Source organism: Nannobrachium achirus, assembly GCF_963921795.1.
Source record: "Nannobrachium achirus genome assembly, chromosome: 1".
Classification (NCBI taxonomy): domain Eukaryota; kingdom Metazoa; phylum Chordata; class Actinopteri; order Myctophiformes; family Myctophidae; genus Nannobrachium; species Nannobrachium achirus.
The window spans coordinates 52,330,409-52,341,572 of NC_137810.1; positions in this window are offsets into that span (position 1 = coordinate 52,330,409).

Genomic DNA, 11,164 nt, shown 5'->3' on the forward strand with positions numbered 1-11,164 from the left:
GGTCTAATTTTTTGTGTTGGGTCAGGTGGACAGAGCTTCTAAATACGGCACAAACTAGTTGTCATTGCAGTTGGCACAATAGATCAGAGGGAAAATGCGGGGGATAACTTCCTACGGCGCTTGGTGTACTTGCCCTGGTGGAAGGTGTCCTTTCTTGTGTTACTGCTTTCACACCCAGTCACATAGCTCTGTGCCGCCTCCCTGTGGCTTTCACAGACGAGACAGAACATGAGCGTGACATGCATGAGGCGTGACTGACTCACGGACATGAGGTGGAGGTTTTGATACTAACTACTGCTCCTTGACGGTCGCAAGTTCGCAACAATCTGCCAAAATCCCGACTAGTCTGATCTTAGTATTGTCGTTTCACCGTGTTGCTGTGAAACATTCCGCTCTGGCAAAGGACAAAGGCTAATTGAAATATAGTACATAGGAAATAACCATTGTTTTCCACATAGCAAATCTCACTGAACACTAGGCCCTTATAAATGACTTTTGTAATTTCCCAGGATCCAAGCTGCAATTTCTCCTACAGCTTCTCTAGGGAGGCATTGTTAAAGAAAGGTGATATTGATGTTTTTATTTTGACAAATAGATAATATAGAATTTACAGAGCTTTTAAAAATCTTGATAATAAAAATATCACTTCTCTCCGCAAAATAATTAATAAAAAATACAATCATAATAATCTATGCCAGAGTAAAGTTGAAAAAAAAAGTAAATATTAAGTATGCCAGGTTGTCAGGTGGGTGGTGGTGACCTAGCTGAAGTTAGCCATACCCACAGTGTTGGGTGAATGGTAAAAGGGGAGGGGCTGAGTTTATGATGTCATTTAATCTGTGTTTTTGAAGCGGTGAAAACCGCTTCCTATGAGTGGCTTTGTGTGTATCACGCCCATATATGGTGATTTTAGTCCAGAATGAACAGGCTTTTTCAAAAACAGAATGTCCGTCTCAGTCCAGAATGAACAGGGTTTTTCAAAAACACAATGTATGTCACCTCATGTCCATATATGGTCACTCCAGGCCAGAACGAACAGGTTTTTCCTGTCCCGTACGTGCAAAATATCAGTCCAGAATGAATAGGCTTTATCTGTCCTGTACGTCCAGAATATGTGTGCGGTGTCCCTCCCGGTCAGATGAATGGATACTTTGAGGATTGGTCAAGCTTCACATGATAATTTGGCCTTCAGGTTTTATCTGTCTTGTACATGCAATACATGCAATAGGTCTCACCTATTTCACCGCTTCACTTCGAACCGAGGTTTGATTTTTAAATTAAGTAACCAAAATATACAGGGAAGACAAATCTGTACATTTTAACCACACCTGGGGCTCTGTTAGAGTAATGCCAACTCCATAGACACATACAAAACAGAAAAAGTACAAAACTATGGCACCACCTCTTTAAAGTATGCAAAAGAAAATCTGAATCACACCGGATTCCAAGCTGGCCCTTCCCAAGCTACCGAATCCAGGTTCAGGCAACATAACCAATTTTGGGGGTCCTTCACATGAAAAAGTTTGAGAACCACTGAAACATAGGTTTTTCAAAAAACCTTAGAAATGTTCACGATTTTTCAAAAATAGCAGATCTACAAGCTCGCAGCGCGGCACTCGGTGCCGCGCTGTGAGCTTGTAGATCTGCTATTTTTGAAGCGGTGAAAACCGCTTCCAATGAATGGCTTTGTGTGTATCACGCCCATATATGGTCATTTCAGTCCAGAATGAACAGGCTTTTTCAAAAACAGAATGTCCGTTTAATTACCATATATGGTGATCTCAGTCCAGAATGAACAGGGTTTTTCAAAAACACAAAGTATGTTACCTTATGTCCATATATGGTCACTCCAGGCCAGAATGAACAGGTTTTTCCTGTCCCACAGAATGTCCGTTTAATTACCATATATGGTGATCTCAGTCCAGAATGAACAGGGTTTTTCAAAAACACAAAGTATGTTACCTTATGTCCATATATGGTCACTCCAGGCCAGAATGAACAGGTTTTTCCTGTCCCGTACGTGTAAAATATCAGTCCAGAATGAATAGGCTTTTTCAAAAAGCAAAATGTCGATGTCCCTCCCGGTTAGATGAATGGATACTTGGTCAAGCTTCACATGATAATTTGGCCTTCAGGGTTTAAAAAATGTAGTAAGCCACAAATACATTCAGAATAGAGGTTTTATCTGTCCACCGCTTCACTTCGAACCGAGGTTTGATTTTTCAATAGTTAAAGCACAAAATAATGCGTAATCATGCGTTCCCAGTCTAAATGGGTTAAACCCCCTCCCCCTATGAAGAACATTCATGGGGGGCTCGCAGTGAATTGTTGTACCCAGGGCTCAGAATTTGGTGCGACACCCCTGCATATGACCTCTGGCACTGTAACTGTAACAGGGACATTTGCACACAAAAAAGAAAGAAAAAAGAAAGTAAAAAACCAAGATTCACCCAATCTTCAATTCATTTCTGGAAACCTTTCTAGGTGATGGCTTTTTTCCAATTTTCCTTGCCTGAAGGGTGCTTTTCAGAGGCAGGTGTCACCTTATTCATGAATGAAGCCTTAGAGCACACTGAAAGGAATTAAAGCTGGCTACATTTGGGGTGTGTGTGTGTGTGTGTGTGTGTGTGCGTGTGTGTGCGTGTGTGTGTGTGCGTGCGTGCGTGCGTGCGTGCTGTGCGTGCGTGCGTGCGTTCTTCTTTTGTGTATCATCGTCCTTGGTGTCTGTGTGTGTGTGTGTGTGTGTGTGTGTGTGTCTGCAGGGAGAGAGTGAGAGCTCCATATAAAAGGGATTGATGGACTCCTGAGGTTCTATGGGCAGTGCCTTGGTGTTTGAAGAGTAGAAGACTATTTGGTTTAGGGAACGATAAAGAGGCTCACTCTAACCCAGTCTTTGTAGCTGGCTTTTCTACTTCCTTTAAACTGTAAAGTGAAAACAGGAAGAGGCATACCATTCTCATACAGCTCTTGCTGTGCAATGGAACAAAGACTAGCAGTAAATATTTTCCTTTTGTTGTGGGCTTATTGTTCCGTAAGGGGGTGGGCAGGCAGAGCGATTAGTTGAGGTAATCAACTTACATTCTGTGTGGTAATGTTAGACAGCAGTGGGTTTTATGATGTCACGAGTTTTATGATCTGCCTACAGTATACAAACGAGTACTTCCACAGTTTATGGCACTAATGGCAGACCAATAATTATTGTTCACAAATACTGCCACTGTTGGGGCATGTGGACGTGGGCACTGGGCATTAAGGCCGTCACGATTATGACATTCTACATGAGGATTGTCACTCAAATAATTGCGATTAACGATTTAATTGTGTTTTTGTCGTTGACAATTACATTTCTGTTTGGCTTTTAGGCTTTGAATATTTAATGCAATTATGACACATTAAATATACTTAAATAAACTTAAATAAAATTACTGACATATTTGAAATTCTATACTTAAAATATAACATTGATAGTGGAAATAGCCGATCTACAAGCTCACGTTGTGAGCTTGTAGATCTGCTATTTCCACTACTTTTTGAAAGTGTTTGTAACTATATCAGTAAGACTCCCTAATCGGGAGATAAGCGACCGTCAGGTCACATGTATACACAAAGAGGGCTGTAACTGCCATTGCTTCCTAGTTGTGTGGGCAATGTATAGTTTTGCGTGATTTTAGGGCAAAAATTGTAGGAGCAGTGTCCACAAATGTGTTTTGCAAGAATGGGCCTCATGGTGGCGCTAGAAGAGGGCCATGTGACAAATGAGGGGTGGGGTGTCCGCGTTGCCTTGGCGGACAAATAGGTACCGGCCCCGGCTCTCCCGGACGCGCCTAGCCCGAGTTACGGCATTTTATGTGAGCTGCAGTGGAGGGGGTCCTCCACTGGGGGCGTCACCACTTTTGCATCCGTTCTGGAGCACCAGGAGTGGGTGGTCCCCGGGAATTCCCCGTGAGCAGCCCCGTTGGGGTGGTCATTTGGTCATTTTTGCACATTTGGTCATTTTTTACACTTGGGGGTCCCCCAGGGAGCTGGGGGTCCCTGGAGCTCTGGGGGTCCTTGGAGGTTGTAGTTTGGCAGGTAAGGAGTGTGTGTGCAAAATGTGGCATGGATGGGGGCAACGGTTGTGGAGATATGAGCAGGGCAAAAGTGTGACATGTGACGTGTGACACCTGGGGGTCCCCCAGGGACTTGGGGGTCCCTGGAGCTGCGGGGGTCCTTGGAGGTTGTAGTTTGGCAGGTAAGGAGTGTGTGTGCAAAATTTGGCATGGATGGGGGCAACGGTTGTGGAGATATGAGCAGGGCAAAAGTGTGACTGACTCACAGACAGACGGACAGCCGGTGGAGGTTTTGGTAGTAAATGCGACCTGACGGTCGCAATTAACATTTCTCAACAGCGAAACGATTATGACGATTATGCAAAATAATTGCGATTACCTTAAATAATTGCGATAAGACGATTATGTAATAATTGTGACAGCCCTACTACTGGGCATATTGTTTAGTGATCTTGAGTGAAAGACAGCAGGTGCTGCCTGTCTGACCTGCGGGCTATTATCTGCTTCATTACAATGTCACTCTGTAATGCCAACCTACAAAGGTCCTCCCAAGCTCACTCTCTCTGCACCCTTGTTTCTCATGTTTCTTTTGTTCTGCCCTCCTCTGTGCTAGGGATGGGACGATAAGCGATAGTATCGTTTATAGTGATAAAAAACACTCTCGATAATCGTATTGTGGAGATTTAACATATAGTGATATCGTCCTCCGTCATGCACTGGGATCAATTCACCTTTTATTTGCCGAGCTGCATCCGGTACCACTTAAACCCTCTATAATTGGTAAAAGGTACTTATAATATACGTACTTCACTCTCTATCAAATGCCTTTGCCAAAAAATAGCCGATCTACAAGCTCACAATTCATTGTGTTGCGATGCGTTGTGAGCTTGTAGATCGGCTATTTTTTCGCAAATGTTCCGCCCCAGGATAATGGATTTTGATTATCGCGATAATATTGTAAATTTATTTTGCTGCAATAATCGTGATATGAAATTTTCATATCGTTCCATCCCTACTCTCTGCTGTGAGGTACAGTACACATATGGTACAGTTTATGCCTCAAATATACTGTGTTATACGGCGGTTTCGCAGGCCAAAAATAGCTGATCTGCATGCTTTTAGATTGTGTTTTTGTGTGTGTTAGCATGCGACACCATCAATGTATAAATCTGGCTTTACAAAAACAGAAAGGTAGACAGACAGACTCGTGCACATACGCATACTGTACACATACAGTTCATACAAACACACCCTCCAGGCTAATGACCAGCTGTCCTAGTGGATTTCAACACCATCCGTCATCTTGAGAGGAATAGGAGGCAGGAGGAATATGAAGTACACAGAGAGAGAGAGAGAGGGTTCACAGAGTTGAGGCTAATGTATGAATTTATTTTTCAGGTGAATGTATATTATATGTTTTTTGTCGTTGAGCAACACAGTCATGTGCTGACCGATAAACCAAGCTGCATTACAGCATTACTGGCAGGGGATATTGTGCAGTCAAATTGAGAGGAAAGGAACAAACTAATAGAGGTTAAAGGTTTTAAAGAGTAATCCGTCATTTTGTTCTCATTGACATGCCAAAGCCGAACACAATTTGTGTTTGGTAAGGTTGAATATGCTGCAGCCTTAAAATAGAATTATGACAGAATATTAAATTGTAGATAATATGGCATAGATTTGGCAAGCAATTTAGTTATCCTTAATGACAATCCTCCACTCCTCCTATCCATACATACAGTACCTGGTGGACCAGGTTCTAATCCATCTGATGAATCCAGTCATTTCTTTTTACTGCAGTGAACCTGTCAAACTGAGAAAATGTGCCACCATTTTTCTCACTGTGACATTTTCCTTGTGTCGGTGTCTCACCGTGACTCTGGATCCAGGCGGCTAAATTAATAGGCTTTGGTTCTGTTTTTGCCATGATGGCTGTCATCTGGTCTGAGGTTATAGCAACACCACCGCTTCACTGAGATGATTAGCCAGAGCATTGTGCAGGGAACCAATGTTGGAAGAAGTACTCAGATTTTTTACTTAAGTAAAAGTAGCAGTACCACAACATGAAAATACACTGTAAGCTAAAAAGAAGATAGGTTGAAAATGGGAGAAGTGGGCCTTTTAAAGTATGTTACATTAATAATGTAAAATATATAATGTAAATCTGCAAAGTAACTAACTAACTAACTAACTAAAGCTGTCAAATAATAGTAGTGAGTACTACTAGTAAGACGCCTAAGGGCGACAAGCGCCATGTCTTGGCCATCTGGCCAGTGATGTATATCAGACCAGTTACCCATATATGGAGACCCCTGGTACCCATATATGGATATCCATGTACTGTATATGGAGATATGCTGTGAGATCCCAAACGTGCTTACTCAGTTATTCGTTATGTGAAAGTCCTATGACATCTATGAAATCTGACATCATACATACAATGCCTTTTATGCCCATACTTGGAGATCCCATTCTGTAGAACCAGCCACACAGATATGGGCTGTCTTGGCCTAGTGTGGTATGTGGCCGATGTGGCCTCCATATTTGGGCATTCCCATATGAAGTCCTGTTAGATATGGGCTTAATATTGATGACATCAGGGATCTCCATATATGGGCATAAAAGGGATTTTGTTCGTTTGGTTCCCCTAACATTACAGTGATGTCAGAGCGTGATGTCAGAGCGGCAAACCCATAGATAGACCGTAAATAAGCGTACACGGCACGGACGAACTTCCGGACGGACGGAGACATGATGTGCCGTTTGTGCCGTTTCTCATACTAAACTGCGACCTTCGGTCACAATAATATTTTAGATGTACAGTTGTGGAGTGGAAGTTAAAGGATCACTTAGTTATTTCCCACCATCAAGTACATTTACCCTTACAGACACATTTTTTCCAGCCTCAAATTTAAATGAAAGCTACAATCCTTAAGTTTAATGTCCGTTGAGAATGATAATGCAAAATATTGGAACTATAATATAGTCCAATCTGTAGTGCTTCAAATAACTTGAATGAATGAATGAGTTCATTTCAACCATGAATTAAAAATCCTACCCCCACTTACATATGCAAACTCTGCAACTAATGGACTTCACTGACATTGTCAACCAGTCAGTGTTCTACCTGACACCAGTGTCCCAGCTGCTCAGTGGAGGAATAGGGAGAGCATCTCCAAACACTGTAGATGTGCTAGTTGTACTGCATGTCCATACAGTACTGTACCATACGGATTGGTTTAAAATTGTTTTATTCATTGAAATAAATAAGTCCCAGAGTGTAGCTGTACTCTCCAACCACAGCCATATCCAGGACCACATAGCTAACAGTGTCATGCCATGCAATTTAAATGTTGTGAAACCCGAAATACCACCCTAGTGGAATCCATTGTCAACTAACTGGAATAGTTCCAAGAAGGGTTCATATATATTTTTTATATTTTAGGACTCTAGGAACATACCTCTAGTGGTGGATGATAGAGCTGGAGCAGAGCAGGGCTCATTAGTGGCATGGATATGCCACAAAAGTTTCCTTCTCCTTTATCAAAGTTGAGAGAAAAGCAGGGAAATAAGTTGCACAGTATATATTATGGTGGCTTTCAGTTTTTAGACAGCTTGCAAGTCATTAATCATAATTAGGCAAAAAAAAGCACACACGGCTTCCACTTAAAACATTTTATTTTCTATTTAGAAAACTGTAAAGTAGGACATCGTTTTTTTTTACATGCCTCAGTGGCATTTTGAACATTCAAGTTAATCGTTATATTCTAGGGTTCTAGGGCACCCCTATAAATATTTGTTTTCATCCGAGGCACCCCTGCATTATATTCATAATTTTAACTCCCATCACCTACATATTTATATATTTTAGCAATTATGTTTTGAGGAAAACGTTGAGATAATAGCCATTTTGGATAGAACTGACTGAAAATAACTTTGTTCTTCAAGTTTAAAATGATACTACGGTAAATATATTTTTAAGTGTCCAAATGAATTCGAAATATTATCAAATGATCTCGCGGCACCCCTGGACTGCCGTCGCGGCACCCCAGGGTGCCCCGTCACCCACTTTGAAAACCCCTGATCTAGGTTATGTAGCTATATCTCGTGCTGTGTTAGATATAGGCGATTGTGTCAGGCGGTTGTCAAAAGAGAACTTGCTCGGTCGGGCAACCTGAAAGCTAACTCCACCTGTCCGAAGGTTTGCTGCAGGGTCCTAGCACCCAAGGACATTTTGGAAGGCAACACGTTGTCAGAAACTGTATTTATTAACTGCAAAATACATAAATACAGTCATTGTGGTGTGAGTATCTGGGGCAGACACTCAAAGATAAAAAATAATGATTAATGCTGTTTAGAAAAGTTGTCAAAAACACATATGTGGAATGGTTATTGTGAAAAATATACAAGTGAAAGATGCATAACTTGTAACAGCATAACTTAAATTTCTGATTGTTAATCAGTGCCAGTGTCTGTTTAGACCTGAGGCTGGTTTTTAAAATGCCTTCTAAATCTTGACAGTTTTCTGTAAAACGTATGTTGCTACTGTATATTAGTACAATATATGGCTGTGAATAGACAATGACGTGTATGTGTGTCCTTTACAGTAAGTAAAGGATAATCAATGAGGAACCTTGCTGTTATCAAAGCATAGTGCACATTGCACAATAGGCCTATCTATACCTTGGTCTTGCCTCCATAGGGTGCATCAATTTTCATCAACTGCACAGCTCATCATTGATTGTGGGTATTCACCAGGCCTGGTGGAAGCATCATGGCGTACTGGGGAAAAAAGCAACTGCATACATTTATTACATAGATTCCAATATTAAATAATTGAAAATGCAATGTTTATATGCATCTGTGCAATATTTTTAATATTGGTTTTCTTGACTTGTCACGCTGCCTGATGATCTGAAATTGAGTACAAGCAAGATGCATGTAGTCAAGACAGGTAGACAATGGCAACAATAACAAGAATTAAATCATTGCAGACACAATAAAACCCTCCATGAATAATGGCTTTGTCTGCCATAGGGGTACCACATAGGGGTGCATGTTTTCGACAGCCTTATTCAGCACAACTCCCGGGACGTGATATTTGCTAATAGCGTCTGTAGAACCAAGGAGAAAACTATGGAAATTATCCTGGACTTCTGTATGCTACATCAGAGAACCTACTGTACACCCCACTCATGATCAACGGGACCCCAGTGGAGTTTGTGAGCAGTTTCCATCACCGAGGAGTCGGACTTGTCACGGACAATGCACAATACACAAGACACTGGCAGTGTGGCAAAGAAGGCTAGATACAATGGCTGTATCACCTCAGACAGCTGAGAAATGTCAAGGTCTCAGCGACGGTCCTTAAATCCTTATACTCTGCTACCACTCAGAGCATCCTGACAGCGGCCTGGTATGGGAATAGCTTCTCCCAGAAACGGCGAGCCTTGTGGAAGGTGGCGCGGTCGGGCCGAGTACACTGCAGGCACTTCCTGCCCATAGGATTCATACCATAACAGTTGTTTAAGCAAACAGACAAGGATTTTGAAAGACAAATATCACCCGTCAGTCAGGCTTTTCCGATGCGGACAGCCCAGTGCCTCTGGTGTCACAGCCCAGCCAGCACGCCCACATGGGTCCCGCATGGGTACAGGGTGGGCTTCCCTACATGGGCCCCATGTGGGAATGTCCGCGGTTTCCACAAGGGTCCCTCGTGGGTTAGCCCACGTGGGCTCTGTGTGGGTTCTACATGGGCCCTGGGTGGGCCCCACCTCGGCTAATTTATATGGGACCCAGGTGGGAACCACTTGGGCTAGCCCACGTGGGCTCAACGTGGGTTCTACATGGGCGCTGGGTGGGCCCCACCTCGGCAAATTTATATGGGACCCATGTGGGAACCGCCTGGGCTAGCCCACGTGGGTTCTATGTGGGAATGTCCGCGGTTTCCACAAGGGTCCCTCGTGGGTTAGCCCACGTGGGCTCTGTGTGGGTTCTATATGGGCCCTGGGTGGGCCCCACCTCGGCTAATTTATATGGGACCCAGGTGGGAACCACTTGGGCTAGCCCACGTGGGATCAACATGGGTTCTGCAGGGGCCCTGGGTGGGCCCCACATCGGCAAATTTATATGGGACCCAAGTGGGACCCACTTGGGCTAGCCCACGTGGGCTCTGGGTGGGTTCTGCATGGGTCCTGGGTGGGCCCCACCTCGGCAAATGTATATGGGACCCAGGTGGGAGCCGCTTGGGCTAGCCTGTGTGGGCTCTAGGTGGGTTCTACATGGGCCCTGGTTGGGCCCCACCTAGGCAATTCTATGCGGGAACCATAGGGGATAAACGTGGGATCCAAGTGGGCTCAACCTTGCTCCTAGGAAGATTTTAATGGTAGACTAAAACAGTGTTTGACATGAACTGTGTTAATTATTGAAACACCTAAAATACATTTTGGATGAAATAGACAATATACTGTATATTTGACAACGTTTATTACAAAAATAAACAAGATAATAAAATACAATATAAATAAAGATAGCAGCAGCATGAAGGCAAACAGATCAAATGTGCAAGTGTACATACAGTACATAAAAAAAAACACTTGAAATGCAAAAAGAGATATTCCCATAATGCTCCACAGACTGCTAACAGAACAAAATAAAGGATACAAAATGTCCAAAAACATAAATTGTGTAAGAGGTGCATTAAAATCTTGAATTTTGTAACAAAACTGTTTTAGGGCATAGGTTTTCTGGAATCCACTGTTCATTCATGTTGCATTCATCAATCTGGGTCCGCTGTGCTTGTGGATGTTTTTTTTAGCCAACCACAGGGGAGAGAGAGAGAGAGTTTGTCTATTGGGGTGGCACATTATCCAGATCTTTTTCTGTTGTATGTCCTTACACTCCGTTGCAGCAATCCAGTCGAGTGTGTCATTGTCTAGGTCATGATCATTCTCGGCCACGATCACCATTCAGTGGCTGGTATATAGGGCAGCTGGTCATCACATGCTACACAGTCTGTGATGGATCCTGTGCTGCACTGAAACGTCCCACACCTGGCCTCAGGTGATTGAGGGTTGTCCACTCCTTACGGGGGAGGTGCTGGTCAGGAACATCTG